Raw genomic sequence first — 16,888 nt, 5'->3', positions numbered from 1 at the left:
TGAGACCTCAAAGTCAAGGACTTCAATAACACCCCCTTCCTGCCAGAGAACAGGGCAGGTTATGCCCAATGGAGAACATTGCCTGAATGCAGTATTATGCCACAAACGTACAGGGAGACCACTCACTTATGCTACGTTTGCTATTCTGGATATATCCAGGAAATCCCACGCTGGCTTTCAGCAACTATATTCCTGAAAATATCATTTATGAAATAATCTTCAATTAGAGGATGGTTTACAGACTGAGGTATAAGGATTTATCGTTTATACTATCTTTATCCCATGTTGTTAGCATGGCCGTTAAATCGGTTAGTATGAATTAGCAAATGAAGCCAAACGTGTATTAGCAAGATAAATACAAACAGTAGCTCAAGCTTAACTCAGCAGAGTACCGGACTATATAGACTGAAATGAAATGCCCATTTACTCTTTGGCTAAATTCTCAGGTGTTAGTGACTACCTATCCATAAAGCCAAAGAAATACTGATCTGAGGCATAGAGTTGTTCTAAATTCGGAAGAAGTATGTGACACTATAAGCATGTGTTGGGACGTAAATGTGGTTTATCTGGGCTGGATCATGGCCATTATTAATCAAATTATTTACCACACAACTCCTTATGGAATCAGAAAGTATCTATACACCTGGATTTCTCAAGATGCATTTTTACAAAAGCATGTAAGTTAAAAAAAAAGACTAAAGAGTCACTGGGGGGAAATGACACTTGAAAATGACATTTGGAGGAGCTTTGCTTAGTTAGTTAGTTAGTTAGTTAGTTAGTTAGTTAGTTAGTTAGTTGGTTCGTTAATTAGTTATTAGTATAACAAAACATCAAAACAATAGCCCTCCTTGCCACAGACACATTTAAAAGGCTGTAGAATGTAAACCAGTCAAAGACCTGGTTGAAAATAGCACCACCTGGTATTTAAAATTATTTAATGATGGCCCAAGGCAAACCTCCCTGGGGAGAGCATTCCACAAATGGGGAGCCACCACAGACAAGGCCTGTTCTTGTGTTGCCACCTTCCAGACATCTTCCTCACATGGAAGAGGCACACAAAGGAGGAAATGCTCCTCAAAGTTAACATATTAAGTATATTAGAAACCTGGTGGAACACACCCAAAAAAGCCTCTGTCAAACAACCGGTGGTGCAATGGAGGGGACTTTTCCAGACTAGGAGCAATGACATCATCTAGCTAAATGCTTGGGTAATTGACAGACCCTCCTTGCTCTGGGTATCGCTTGCCCTAACCACTTTCGCAACATTAAAATAGCTACATTTTAAAACCTTATTGAGAATGAGGGGACAACTCAGAGAGCCAACGGCCAAGTATGCCAACCATGAAACTGAATATAGTACCTGACAGCATTGTTTGCACAAAACTGCAACATAAGACCACAGGAATGTACCGTATTTTTCGCTCTATAACACGCACCCGACCATAACACGCACGTAGTTTTTAGAGGAGGAAAACAAGAAAAAAAATATTCTAAATGAAACAGTGGATGTATGATTTTTGTGGTTCATGCTGTGGCCACAGAATGTGATCTGATGGTGAATTTGGGGTGACCCAGTGCAAAAATCCTGAGGATCCATGTGGATCTGTGCTTTGTAACCACGTTTTAAGTGGGAAGGGAAGGAAAAGCACTCAAGGGACAAGGAACACGCATGGGGTGGGTGGAGAAGGATGCTGCTAATAATGCAGGAGAGGGGTTTAAGGGGAGAAGAAGCATGTGTAGGGTGCGTGGAGAAGGTGCTGCTAATAATGAAGAAGAGGGGTATAAGGGGAGAAGGCTCCTCTCCTCTCCCACTTTGCTCCTTTAAAGCAAGCAGGCTCTGCTTTTCTCCCTCCTCCCCACTCATCCCCGGCTTAGCGAGCTGAAAAACTTTGCTGCTATGTAGCGAGTTGAGTGGGGAGGAGAGAGGGACAGAGAGCCTGCTTGCTTTAAAGGAACCAACCGGACAGGAGCCGCTTACACTCGTGTAAGCAGCTCCTCTCCTCTCCCGCTTTGCTCCTTTAAAGAAGCAGGCTCTCTGTCCCTCTCTCCTCCCCACTCTGCGGCTCTTCTCCCGCTTTGCTGTTTCAAAGCAAGCCACGGAGGAGGGAAGGAAGGGGAACCATGGATCCTCTGCTCACGACTGCAGCAGATCCCCCCCGCCACCCGTAGGCATTCCCTCCATAACACGCACAGACATTTCCCCTTACTTTCTAGGAGGGAAAAAGTGAGTGTTATGGTGCAAAAAATACGGTAATCACTAATGTAGTGGGGGGGGGGCACAGGGGTGGTTGCCCCGGGCGCAAAATTGTTAGGGATGCAAAATTTCAACACCAGCTACTGCCTTAATACAGCTGTGCACTTTTGTCACTGGGCTCCATTAAAAACAGCTTCTCCATGCGTACCAGGAAGTGAGCTCTCCAGACAAAGGGACAACTCTTCTTTTATTATCTCTGCAGCGACACTCTCCTGAGTGACGCAGATGCCATTAGGCAGTTGAATGCGCCCGCTACCCCGGGCACTGGCAACCCACGCTATGCCACTGCTTCAAGCCCCTCACAGTTAAGTGCCCGCTTTCATATTTTGTGTGCTATTGTTTAAAAAGGGTCAAGAAGCACCGCAGGTGGCGCTGTGGGTTAAACCACAGAGCCCAGGACTTGCCGATCAGAAAAGGTCGGCGGTTCGAATCCCTGCGACGGGGTGAGCTCCCGTTGCTCGGTGCCTGCTCCTGCCAACCTAGCAGTTCGAAAGCACATCAAAGTGCAAGTAGATAAATAGGTACCGCTCTGGCGGGAAGGTAAACGGCGTTTCCATGTGCTGCTCTGGTTCACCAGAAGCGGCTTAGTCATGCTGGCCACATGACCCAGAAGCTGTACACTGGCTCCCTCGGCCAATAAAGCGAGATGAGCGCCACAACCCCAGAGTCAGTCACGACTGGACCTAATGGTCAGGGGTCGCTTTACCCTTTACCTTATCTGAGAAAATGCTTAACCATCTGTAAGCACCTGTGGTTGTTAGTACTGTTCTGGGGTTTGAGATGTTAAACTGGGTGGCAGACTCTTGTAATCCCTGGATCCAGCAAGTTTTAAGATCTAACCGAGGCTTCTAATTTTTGGAATAGCCTGGCTAGCCTCCTGGTGAGAGGTGTAAGGAGAACAAAGGAAGGGACTCTGTGGGAGAAGGCAAATGAGTGGCACCCCTACCTCAGCTCACAGATAGTAAGGAGGACAAAAGCCAGAGTTTAGTGTTTAGGAGTGATGTGACCTGGAGTAAAAAAGCAACAAGCTGGAGTGTCTAGAGCAGCATTTGAGGGCAATGTTTGATGTGTGTTTGTGGCTAGGGGGGAAACAAGACCCGTTTGGGGTGCTGATGCTATGGACCCCATTGTAGGCTCAGAGTGCATATATGTGTAAATAAACCATATATCAAAAAGACACCAGTGTCTGCCGTGCCTCATTTCCAAAAGGAAACCTGGAACCCCAGGAATCTTGCACCGCTTAAGGGATTCAGTAGCAAGCAACACTACAACATACATTTCCAACAAGGAAAGGAAATGCTGAATGGATACAGTTTATTTGTAAATTAAATAAATCTATTTCCCCCATGCCCTTGAGAGCTGGCTGATTTATCAGTTAATAAAATAATCATACACTATAGACTAGCGCTTCCAATTTATTTTAAAAAGAACCAACGTTGCATTTTTGACATATATGAATACAAATGTAACACAAGAGGAGACTTCGTTCAAAGCAATATATTATGTATCTATAGCTAGGCATGAGTTACAGTGCATTGCTTTGCTTGTACGTTGCTATTTCCAAGATTGATCTTACAAACACTAACTACCCGTGCTGCCCTTGCTTATGGGAAGTCCAATGGACCTCAGCAAGATTATTTATCTGCGTGGAAATTATTCACACGAGTAAAAAAAAAAAAAAAAAAACACCACACAATCCAGCTGGACACAAATCAGTGATATGATTTTAATTATGCACTCTAAACTCCGTAGAAAAAGCAAAGTGCAGTGCAAAAAGAATAAATCACTAAAAGCTGGCTCATCATTTTTATGTTCATTCAGAAAAAAAGCAACAATAGCAAATAAACCACAGGGTGCAGTTCTTTTATGAGGAAAAAGAACCAGCAAAGTCAATTCTGGGACATTATTATTATTATTATTATTCAACATCAATAATTATCATCATCATTATTAACAATACACTGTCTTAACATTTCCCCCCTGAAATTTTGACAAAAAAATAATAATAATTCTCAATCAATATTTTTAAAAAATAAATAAATAAATAAATGTCAAGTATTTTAAACAGTATAGTTAAAGTCATTTGCAAAGTATTTAAAACTTATTTCAGTATCATTGATTCATGCTTGCAGTTTTATTACTGACACAGTTTCTTGCATTACTGAGCTCTTCCCATAATTTTTAAAAAATTATATGATTTTTTAAAAATAATATACTACCTTTATCGCCCAAGGAACTCAAGGTGGTGTTCATGGTTCTCCTCCTTCCCATTTCATCCTCACAACAACCCTGTGAAGTAGGTTAGGCTAAGAGATGGTGAATGGCCCAAGGTCACACAGTGAGCTTCATGGATGAGTAGGGATTCGAACCCTGGTCTCTCCCAGGTCATAGTGGAACAATCTAACCATTACGCCACACTAGCTTTATGTGATCAGATCCTGATTGTTGAGGCACGACTGGGATCTAGATTTTTTAAAAACAAAACACCATTCCACCCTGCTGCTCTAATAATTTTTTTCCCCTGGTACATACCATCTTGCAATTCCCACAGCTTTCTGAGCCCTCTCCTTCCTTTGTTATCTTTTGATGGTTGTTTCCCACCCCTCCAGCTACTATCTCCCTCTGTTCTGCTCTTTGGGGACCATGAACACTTCTCCACAATTGAGCAGCTTTTACTACAAGTCCCTTTTAGCATTTTCTGAGCTTTGGGCTATATTCCTCTTGAGAGAAAATTTGTGGTGTGGGGCAGCGGCGGCGGTGCACCAACAGCTGGGAACTTTACTAGTTTTCAACTTACAAATCTCGAAACTGAGTTCATTCTTTTTCAAATGGATCAGTTTCCATAGTCCTCTGGAAGGAACATCTGGAGCCTCCGATCAAGTCTGCTGACACACAGGTAATTATCAAGCTCCCTCCTTTCCACTCGGCCAATATAGCTGAGAACTGTTGCTACTGGTTCTATTTCCCAATATTTTTAAGCGGAGTAAGGGTGGGTGACAGGGACATGGGTGGCGCTGTGGGTTAAACCACAGAGCCTAGGGCTTGCTGATCAGAAGGTCGGCAGTTCGAATCCCCGCGACGGGGCAAGCTCCCGTCACTCGGTCCCTGCTCCTGCCAAACTAGCAGTTCGAAAGCACGTCAAAGTGCAAGTAGATAAATAGGTACCGCTCTGGCAGGAAGGTAAACGGCGTTTCCGTGCGCTGCTCTGGTTCACCAGAAGTGGCTTAGTCATGCTGGCCACATGACCCGGAAGCTGTATGCCGGCTCCCTCGGCCAATAAAGCGAGATGAGCGCCGCAACCCCAGAGTCAGTCATGACTGGACCTAATGGTCAGGGGTCCCTTTACCTTTTAAGGGTGGGTGAATATGTATACATTGCTTTCCACACAAACACACACAAAAGTCCTGAAGCTATTTACAATCAAAGTAAAAAACTGCTGAAATCATAGTAAAAACAGATTTAGCTGTACAGTATCGTGTTGTGCTACCCAGCGCCCGGAGAAACAAAAAACACTTTTGTGTGGCACCCAAAAAACCACCTTTGCATGACACTTGTCATTTCATGACAAGGTTAGCACCAGTCGGGCCTCCCTTGGGAGAGCACTTTATAAAAAGGGAACTACTGCAGAGGAGGCCCTCCGATGATGGTCTTAGGTCTGGGCAGGTTCATATGGGGGAAAGGCAGTCCTGTAGGCATAGCTGCCCAGAGCCATATAAACAAACAAGAACCTGCATAAGTCCCACTGTCAGCTTTATATATAAATGGGATGTGGCTTCTCCCATCACATCTACTCTGGATGAATACGCTATACTACCACTATCTAATGCAAAGCTGTCCTGTTACATCTTTGATTATGCTTTGCCACTGAACAAAAAAAGCTTTTGAAGAACCATAAAGTTCTTCCAAACATGAGGAAAACTCTGTTTGCACCACTGCATAAAACATGAACAGCTCCCCCCCCCCTCTTCCTTTTAATGTTGCTCTTAACTCCTAATCATCAGGCATGATGGATGATCTTTCCTGGCGTTAGAACATTTTGTTTTATTTTTTTTTCCAAGTGGTCATTTTATAATCACAATAAATGCTCTGGGCCAAGGGGTAGCGCTGATTAATCCACACCTCAGCTGTGCAAGAAGCAGGAGGTGAACTGCACCCAAGGTGTGCATTAATGAGCCCTCCTGTACAGTCTGTCATGTCTTACTGTTTAATTAAATCCCAAACCAAATAGTTTTGAAGAGAAGGTTAGGAATGAACATTTTTAATGTTCCTTTTTTGTTGTTCTTCTTTAAAGAATCTTCTTCACCAAGCAGGAGGAAGGGGGAGGGGACCCAGATATATTTAGAACAATATTTTAATTTGCAATACTTTGCTCGATTAGATGAAAATAATGTAATGTATTTTTTTTATAAAAAAAAAGAGAGAGGGAGAAAAAATGTGATTAAGATGCTTAAGTGCACAGTATATTACATGAAATTTCTGATCATAAAGAAAGGTAATATCTACTCAAAATTATAATTTCTGTACTTCGAAATCATCTCAGCAAGAATTATCTACCCATATCAAATTGTAGCACTTGTCAAAATCAACTGTAAAGGCGCTCAAGTGCTCTTCTGAATCAACAAAACAGATGTATAGCGATGTGAGGTTGCAGCGAGATGGAAATAAAAGTGAACTATATGCCAGTCATTGCCCTTAATCTCTTGAACCCAACACTTAACAAAGTGGATATCACAGGTTTTTGAGACACTATTTATAATGTTTTCTTGTGGGGGGGGGGAGAGAGAATCAGGGTTTGAATCTTAATAATATATGCAAAAACACTCTATAAAATTATTTGCCTCTAGTTCTCCTAGACTGCAAAGCTCACCAGGACTCGTTCATAAACATGGAGCGGGGCGGGGAGGAGATCAGAATAGATTTCTCCAGCCTTTTCCAAGGTCAGGGAGAACTCCAGTTTTCTATTTAAAAAGTTAGTTGATCTGCTGGGTATAAAGGGGCCAAACACTCTGGGTAAATGTACTGTGCCTCTGCAGTTTTTCAGTAGAATTAAAATGTACTGAAGACACCGAGAAAACCAGTGGATGCAATGAGATATTGTAGGCCAAAGAAGGTGAAAAGTAAAGATGAAGCAGTCCTCAGAAGAGTGAGGAGTGTGGCTAGAGCTCTGGCAGGCAATAATTTTAGAAGTACAATGAACTATTTCCTATCAGCTGTAACAATAAACCTGAAGCAGGAGTCTAGAACGATATTGTTACATGCCACCCCAAGTTCCAAGTAGTGCAATGTTTCAGTGTTCTTACTCAGGGTTCGTGTTTCCTTTGGGAATGAGGCACAGTGGAGCTTGGGGTGTCCTTATGATATATGGTTTATTTACACATATATACAACCAGAGCATATGATGCTTACAGCATTGACACCCATAAAAGCTTCTTGCTTCTCCCATAGCCACAGCCGCCTTGGATTCAAAAATATGCATCCTCTCTCCAGCTTGCCGCATTCCACCAACTGCAACTATTTTCCTCCAGTCCATATCATCCCCAACTGAGATCCTAAAGTTCTCCACTCTGATTTCTATATGCTAACCATCCAAGAGCTCAGGAGGGGATCCACCCATTTGCCAGCTGGTACAGACATTGCTTTGCTAATGGCCCATCTCCCTGTGTTTTTCTCTGTTAATGGCCCATCTCTCAGGAAATCTCCTGAACTCAGGAAGCCGAGTCCAGCTATTAAGAATCTGACTTCCAGTTTAACTCTCCAATAATTGATTAAATTCTAACACTTACTAAACCAAGGAATTATGTGTGTCTGGAACCCACAAACTCATAACAATATACTGGGAAGAGCTTTCTGCCTCATTGCCATGGTCTTGATGGCACTATTCAGGGAACAGAGGAAGGACTCAGCAACTTATTGTCTTATGAGCCAATGGACTGGCTTATGGCGCCAATGGACTGAAGCAAGGCAGGGGAGAAGAAAAGATACCTGGATCTGAAAATGTGGCTATGGATCTAGCAGGTAGTGGCTGCTCCTTGGAAAGTAGATCCATGATCAGGTGTCAAGTCCATGAGTAGTTGGGGGTCCCTGGTTCCCCGCTCTAAGATCTGCATGGGTGAAATTAATTTCTATTCAGTGTCTTATTTGGACACATATTGCAACATGCCTAGCAATTATAAGACTCCTGTAATTAACTTATTTTTTTTGTTAATTTATTACCTGACCAGTCAAACCTATTTTCCATTCTAAGCAAAATTGTAAGATTCCTTTAAGCTTTCTAGGGATTTACTTGGCACAGTTGACATTGCAGAGTGACTATTATATATAGTCGTGTGTGTGTGTGTTGTATTTCCATTTTCCTGACTTTGGGTATTCAGTGCTACACTAAGCAAAACCGCATTATCTGTATCACTCTCCTACTTACATTGTTGTTCCCAAAGGTTTACTTGTAACATTCACAGCACCATTTATTTTTCTCCTTTCCCCCCACTGTCATTTCTGTACAGATTTAATACAACAGAAACATGGCTTCCACTGAGAGCTACAGGTAGCGCCTTTCCAAAGTTCCCTATAATTGGTGTCTGCCATGCCAGCTGACAGCAAGTTATGTAAATCACAGCAAGGACCCTACAACCCCTAAAGGCATGAATATTTTTTTTTATTCAGTGCGGAAGATAACTACGGAATCTTAGTAATAGTACCCACCACCGAAGGGATCACCTTAGCCGAGCAAAGTTAACCTTTCCAAACTGGCCGTGTTCAGTTCTGCAGTTTAAACCCCTCTTCTCTTAAAACATCCTTTTGATGGACAGTATATAGCTGGCATTATTTACAAGGGTGTTTTCCCTTTTATGCTTTTGGAAGAGTCACATGCTTCTGTGTACATTTATTCAAAGCAGTAAGAATTCTCACATCTTCGAAAAAGATTGTCTTGCAGCATCTTGTGAACAGGACACGTGTTTACCTTTATCTGATCAAGGGCTTTCAGAAATCCCTCAGAGTCCTACACGTGGGCAGCCAAACCATGGAAACCAACGAAGTATAGGGCAGGGAGTTTCTTTAGTTTGTTTGGTGAATGAAAACAATGTCCTTTATGGTTGAGTATGAGTATGTATTAAATAAATGTTTGCCTTGAAATAAAAAAATTCCCTGGGTGAACACTCTGATGTGCTGTGCATGCCTATGATGGCATATTTGTGGGAAGGTGGTAACTTGTTCTGTTCTGAAAACCTCTGATTCAAAGCAGTCTTTGACTTATTATCTTCAACTGACCCCTTTAACCAGCCTTTTGCACGTTATCAAACTTGGACGGTACAACAGCGTAAGAGAAGATCAGACTAGGCAATGCATTCAAACACGCTTAACAACTCCCCAGTAACTCCTTTTCCACAAAAAGGGACAACATGGAGCAGGAAAGTGTCAGAAGGATCCCTTTTCCACCAGCCACTTCTCTGCTCCCAACTGCTTCTCCCAGATGGGTTCCCAAGACTGTGATTTGTAATGAGAAGCAGGGAGGGGGGAGGCTTAGGCAACTCTTCTCTCTGCTTCTCTCCATTTCACACCATCTTTTCCATACCCACTTGTTCTGAAAACAGGTGTTTCTTAGACCTGTTTGTAATTTGACTCTTAGGGCTTGTCCACACCAGAGCAAAATGTGGGGTTTGCATTTGCCTGCCTCCCCATTAACATGGCATCATAGCTGTCAACTTTTCTCTTTTCTTGTGAGGAATCCTATTCGGAATAAGGGAATTTCCCTTTAAAAAAGGGAAATGTTGACAGCTATGTGACATGCTCCCCATCCCATTATTGTCCCAGATCCCCCTGCCTTAAAACATGGGGACTTTCGATCCCTGGAAATCTGAATCGGGGCAGGGGGTGTGTGTTCTTATTTAAAGTGGGAAATGTCTGGGACAGCACTGGCCTGGAGTTCACATTTTGTTCCTGTGTGGACAAGCCCTTACACTCAGCCCTACTGTACACATGTCATGTGTGGATGTGCCTTGTAGAAAACAAGCAAGGGCTGTTCATTTGGGGCATGGGTTGGGTCAATAAAGGAAGTGTTAAGGGTTCCTTTGAACAGGACAGCTATTGCATTTCTGCAAAGGTCATTCCCCATGTCAATGATGACATTGATTTACATCTGACAAGCACTTAAGAGGCTTCTATTGATGTGCGACATTGCCCTGCCTACACAACATTACCTAGGCCAGTGTTTCCCAACCGGTGTTCCGCGGCACACTAGTGTGCCGTGAGATGTTGCCTGGTGTGCCGCGAGATGTTGCCTGGAGGGAGGCGGGCGAGGGCGTTTGCTTCCCGGAGGACTTGTGGGAAGCCGCCCCTTCCCTGGGCGACGCGCCGCCTCGCGACTCCGGAGTCAGTCCCGAGGGCTCTCGGAGGGACTCGCGAGCGACGGCGCGGCGGCTCCGGGGCGCGCTCAGCCGGGCCGCCGCGCGCCCCCGCTGCAGCTGCCCGGCGTGGAGCGCGACGCGGAGCCGGCCGGGCTTGGAGGCGCCCAGGTAGGGCCGAGCCGGGCGGGGGCGGGGAGGTCTCGGTCTGCTGCGGGCACAGGAGGGCGAGCGGGAGAGGGGGAGCCGTCGGGTCTCCTGGAAGGAAGCGAGGCGGCGGCTGAGGGGGATGCAGCCCCGTCCCCAGCAACAGGCGCTCCTCGAAGTGAGGCCACAAGTCGGGGCTCGGACAGGGCCTGGAAGCAGCGGCTCCGGCTCTTGGGAGCGGAGAAGGGGACTTCGAAAGCGGCCTGGAGGAGAAAAGCCCCGATGCAGCGAGAGCGGGGAGCGTGCTGCCTTGTCCAAGCCTCCTCGCTTTGTGCCGTCCGCTGCCGGGAGCAGGACACGGGGGCTCCTCGTTCGCATGCTTTCCCGGGTGATCGGTGAGGGTTAGGGTTAGGGTTAGGGTCCCTCAGTCCCTCGCTTTGCTGCCTCCTCCCCCCCCCACCCCCAAAGCTTGGAGGTTCCCCGGTAAGGGGGAGGGGAAAAAATTGAAAACTTTCACTTTCGTGCGTCCCTCCCGGCGTGACGCTGCGCGCTGACGTCACGGGGCTGTAATGGTGGTGTGCCGCGAGATTTTTTTCATCAAACAAGTGTGCCTTTGCCCAAAAAAGGTTGGGAAACACTGACCTAGGCTACCTCACTTTGCTCAGCTGTGAATCCAACAGCAGTGGGGAAGTCCAGCATGTATCCACACTTGTATTTGACAGACATTTTTCTCTGAAAGAAGAAGCAAAAAAGAGTGGTGTATTTATAACTGGAACTAGAAGATTATCCAGATATTTCAATGGCTAATAAACTAGATTCTAGTGTACACGATTGTCATATTATGCTTTGCGATAAATCCAACTGCAAACAAAAGTCATCTGCCATGGGGTTTTTTTTCTGGACAAATGAGCATTCTAATTAGCATTAGCAAAACTAATTCACGAGAACACTCGTGGCATTTATTTATATTCTTTTGTTTAAGATTAACTGTTTTCTTTCATTTCGTGCTCTGTAAGGAGCTACTTGAAAAGGTTGAAATGAAAACTCACCTTACCTCAGAATTACAGCCTAGAGATTTGACACTGGGAAGAGTGAAACATGTTCGGATGATAATGGACCTGCAGCTTATTTTTCAGATGTTAAAGTGGCTTAACAGTTCATTTATTTACCAGTGCTAAGACTTGTTTAAGGCTGCCAGAGAGCCACAGAAACACCTTTTAAAATCCATGAAAAGTATCATTATTTCTTCCTCACTGTCCAAAAATCAAGCTGCAATAGCACAGTTGCAAAATGTCTCTTGAGATTCCTAAACTAAGAATGTGTTGGGCCTGGAATATTCACTCCCTTTTGTCATTTGAGTCCAAAGGTAGTCGAGTGAATAATACATATTTTACCTCATTATCCAAGACTCCAAACTGAAGGTTAGATTTAGGCTAGTTCTGACTGAGCCGTAAGCCTTTTTCCAGGTTGAAGTCATTATTGTCTGGAAAAAGAAATATATTGGAGGAGGGGTAAAAGGAGAAACAAGTGTTATAAAAAATTTGCATCACCTGAAGTTATGTCAAATGAGTTATGATATGGAATACTGTCTTTGACATGAAGCATCACATCTTGTAAAAAAAGGAGGGGGAGGGGAGGTAGGGGGGATACCGAAAGGTTATATTCCAAAATTGTGGTATGGTTAACTTCATGGGTTGGAATTGTTTTTCTACCCTTTTATGACCTTTCAAATAAAAGGTAGCTATTGCACTTCTCTCTCTCTCTCTCTCTCTCTCTCTCTCTCTCTCTCACACACACACACACAAACACACACACAAACACACACACACACACAGAGAGAGAGAGAGAGAGAGAGAGAGAGAGAGAGAGAGACTGGGCCTGTTCAAAACTTTTCACAGTTAATTAGTAATGCATGTATCAAAACACTCACCCTACCTCTGAGCCTTGGGGGATTGTCCTGTTCTACTGCAACTGATTTATTTTTTAAGGTTGTTTGGCACATCTCCACCAAAAATGCTTCCAAGAAACTTGAATCCAGCATCAGCTGGGAAAGATCAGCTTCACATGCTGACATACAGAGGCAGTTTTTAGAAGATGCGGGTCTCCAGTTTGACACATCAATGAAGACCAATACAGGCTTATTTGAGCCTGTATTATGCTAAATGCTGCTATTCAAGGTTTTCAACCCTGTTAGAGAGGGTTGAACACAAATCCTTACCTGGTTACCTTGCTAAGCTTTTCCTAGGCTAGGTACATCCAAACGTTATGTCCTTTTGGTTTCTATTTTCATTGAAAAGGTAATGGGTGACATGTTTAATATATATATAAAAGCATCTGATCTAAAGCTTCAGTTTCTCACATTTTTGCCCTAGACCAACATTACCACAATAAGCACAGGCCATGCTGTAACTTGCAAAATGGGAACAAAATGGGATGCAGTGGAAATGCAAAAAGAGAAATATGAGTCACTCATGTGTTCTCTTTTAGTGTTTCAAGGATATAAATGTTTAGAATGGGATGCAAGAACTAGGCAGCACAAAGGAACCCAGAACGCTGTGTTAGTAAGGGGTTAGCAGCTGTATCAGCTGGCATAATATAGCCAGGGTTTTCACAGTGCTGTTGAGTAGCACAGAACTGTAGAGTGTAATTGGCTTTAGACTGAAAAAGCTACTTGATCATGGCGTTTTGGCATTTTGGCCAACACAGAATTACATATTTTGGCTCAATCCTGTGAGTGTAATATTTGGCAGTAACCTGTTATCGTAGGATTGGAGCTAGCAGGTAATACAGTGGCATGAACACGTGCAACTTGAGCAGCATAGCTATGAGTTCCATTGTGTAACACTTTTGTTGTGTTACAGACCCTCCGGAGAGCAATAACCTGTTATCACGGGGGAAGCATGACAGAACAAACTAGAACAAAATAAACCCACCACTAATGCACTATCATTGCACCAAGATGCAGACCCTCCGAGTGTCCCTATTTTTCAGGGACAGTCCCAGATTTACAGAAGCCATCCTGGTTTCTGATTGGATCCCAAAATGTCCTGCTTTTGTCTCAACTACTGGCTACCAGCTCATGGCTCTTCGTGAGCCACAGTGGTTTGGAAGTGGTCTTTAGGTGGTTTGGAATGAGGCAAAGAAGAAAATGGTGGTGATGGTGGTGGGAAATCAAATTATAGTGGTACCTCAGGTTACATACGCTTCAGGTTACAGACTCCGCTAACCCAGAAATAGTACCTCGGGTTAAGAACATTGCTTCAGGATGAGAACAGAAATTGTGCTCCGGTGGCGCGGCGGCAGAAGGAGGCCCCATTAGCTAAAGTGGTGCTTCAGGTTAAGAAGAGTTTCAGGTTAAGAACGGACCTCCTGAACGAATTAAGTACTTAACCCGAGGTACCACTGTAATAGCACAAATTCAATTTGAAAGGGCAGGAAAATATTTAATAAAGCTTTCCCTACAAAATAGTAGCAAAAATAGCCTCACACACAATTAAAAATAATAATAATATCAGGCTACGTGGCTGAAATTTCTAAAAATATAAAGGAGAACCATTAGAGAGGGATCCTTCAAAGTGGGATCACCTTCACTTGCTGTGACTGCATTGCGGTGTATCCAGAACGCTGGCATATCCACTTGGGAGTGGAGGGTTGGGATGAAGTCTTCTGAGGAAGCTCATCAGGCCTTGCTCAGGAAGCAGGATTGGGTCCTACATGTTTCTGCAGAAACATTAGTATTTGGAAGAGGAAAAATATGGGGGGGGGCAAAAAACCCACACACTGCATCAGGATAATGAAGCACTGACAAGACCATCAGATCTTTGATTAAAACAATACTTTCAGGTTTTATATTCCACTTGAAAATCTCGCCATTTAGTTATGCAACATTACTCAGTTTAACTGTCTCTTTATGTTCTTCTGTGATTGGATGCATATACTGAGAGGGCATTTCTAGCCCTCTGAGAGACGAAGGCTGCATTTTGTTAGGATAACAGACTTGTTATGTTCCATTCAGCTCAACACCATTGAGCTTCTGGATCTAGAATTGCCATCTGCTGCCAAGATTAATATACACTCTTTTCTTTCTCAGTCTTTGGGTAGCATTTCACAATTTAAATGATCTCTCTGAAAGTTGGCTTCAGTTTATGAACTGCTAAGCCTACGGTAGAAATCTTATTTGAACGTGGGTGGGATGTCATCGAGCTATCATCTTGGAGGCTAGCTTTTCTCTCAAAATCCTTATCACTTGGAATATGGTGTGTTTGCTCATTTCAGAAACCTAGAAGGAACATTTATGGAATATTTTGTTGTCAGTGGGGGCCCGCTGAAAGATGGTGAACAGATCAATCTGGCAGTAAAAGTCCTCAACCATAAAAGTGGTCTAGGGATACCATATACTCAACAGGACTTTCTATTTTGAAAAAAACCAAGAGACTTCTGTGATTCTTTTGTCTGGGGGTGGGAAGAATGCTTCTCCCCCCCCCCTTATTGACATTGTCTTCTACATGTTCCCTTTCACTCCTTTGAAACTATATGTAAAATTACTTTATATTCGGGTGTTGTTGTTTTTAAATTTATATTAGCCAGCACTTGGTACGAAAGTCTAAAGTTCATGCAAGTTTAACTATCAGGTAGGAAATACTAAGATGACAAGTATTCATGTATTCTTATGTCACCTGACACATAGCGATGAATGATAAAACTTGATGAATGATTCAGGTTTTAAATGGTAATTTCCATTCATCATTATAATGGACTTGCTAATTCATAAATCCGTGGTCAGCCAATTTTCTATTTTTTAAAAAAGGTTAAAAATAAAAGTAGAAGAGAAAAATGGGTTTGGATATGTGTGTGTCTTTTTCTTTGAGCAGCTTTGTTATGTACCAAAGTGTGTCTTGATACAGCAAGAAGCTGTATCACAACCAACCGGTGCTGTAGTTTTCTTCCACCGGTTGGGTGGAAAGGAAGGAGAAACGACAAGCAAAAGGTATAATGGAGAATACTTTTAGGAAACGATGCCTCCTGCAAAGCAACTTCTATGAGTAGCACAACACGCCCCCCAAACCTCACTTTTCATTAGCATATTTAGTCCGACATTATGGAACAACTATTGCTTCAAAATGGGGAAAGGAGTACGACAAGGCTGTATATTGTCTCCCTGCTTATTTAACTTATATGCAGAATTCATCATGCGAAAGGCTGGGCTGGATGAATCCCAAGCCGGAATTAAGATTTCTGGAAGAAAAATCAACAACCTCAGATATGCAGATGACACAACCTTGATGGCAGAAAGTGAGGAGGAATTAAAGAACCTTTTAATGAGGGTAAAAGAGGAGAGCGCAAAATATGGTCTGAAGCTCAACATCAAAAAAACTAAGATCATGGCCACTGGCCCCATCACCTCCTGGCAAATAGAAGGGGGAGAAATGAAGGCAGTGAGAGATTTTACTTTCTTGGGCTCCATCATCACTGCAGATGGTGACAGCAGTCACAAAATTAAAAGATGCCTGCTTTTGGGGAGAAAAGCGACGACAAACCTAGACAGCATCTTAAAAAGCAGAGACATCACCTTGCCAACAAAGGGTCGTATAGTTAAAGTTATGGTTTTCCCAGTAGTGATGTATGGAAGTGAGAGCTGGACCATAAAGAAGGCTGATCACCGAAGAATTGATGCTTTTGAATTATGGTGCTGGAGGAGACTCTTGAGAGTCCCATGGGCTGCAAGAAGATCAAACCTACACATTCTGAAGGAAATCAGCCCTGAGTGCTCACTGGAAGGACAAATCCTGAAGCTGAGGCTCCAGTACTTTGGCCATCTCATGAGAAGAGAAGACTCTCTGGAAAAGACCCTGATGTTGGGAAAGATGGAGGGCGCAAGGAGAAGGGGACAACAGAGGACGAGATGGTTGGACAGTGTTCTCGAAGCTACCAACTTGAGTTTGACAAAACTGCAGGAGGCAGTAGAAGACAGGAGTGCCTGGCATGCTCTGGCCCATGGGGTCATGAAGAGTCAGACATGACTAAACAACACCAAAAGTCCTACATAAAATATGAAGGTGGTAACTATCTGCTGTTTGCCTGCCTGCCACACTTGAATCTTATTGGCTGAGCTGCTGTGATATCACCAAATGTTCACAAATGTTTTGCC

At 43.5% G+C, this 16,888-nt stretch overlaps 1 long non-coding RNA gene across 1 annotated transcript in view; it reads right to left on the bottom strand.

Moving 5' to 3' along the window:
• LOC308596629 overlaps window positions 1-16,888 on the bottom strand; it is a 49,330-nt gene that overhangs the window by 2,712 nt on the left and 29,730 nt on the right. Inside the window, exons 8-12 of the long non-coding RNA XR_014012583.1 lie at window positions 14,326-14,460; window positions 12,135-12,223; window positions 11,383-11,472; window positions 8,237-10,449; window positions 5,052-5,136 (exon numbers count right to left, since the gene is read on the bottom strand). This is a non-coding gene — a long non-coding RNA (uncharacterized lncRNA). The remainder of the gene's footprint in view (window positions 1-5,051; window positions 5,137-8,236; window positions 10,450-11,382; window positions 11,473-12,134; window positions 12,224-14,325; window positions 14,461-16,888) is intronic.

Source organism: Podarcis bocagei (genome assembly GCF_964188305.1).
Source record: "Podarcis bocagei genome assembly, chromosome: 10".
Lineage (NCBI taxonomy): Eukaryota > Metazoa > Chordata > Lepidosauria > Squamata > Lacertidae > Podarcis > Podarcis bocagei.
Note: the sequence above shows the minus strand (reverse complement) of the source record. Positions and strands in the feature narration are given on the sequence as shown.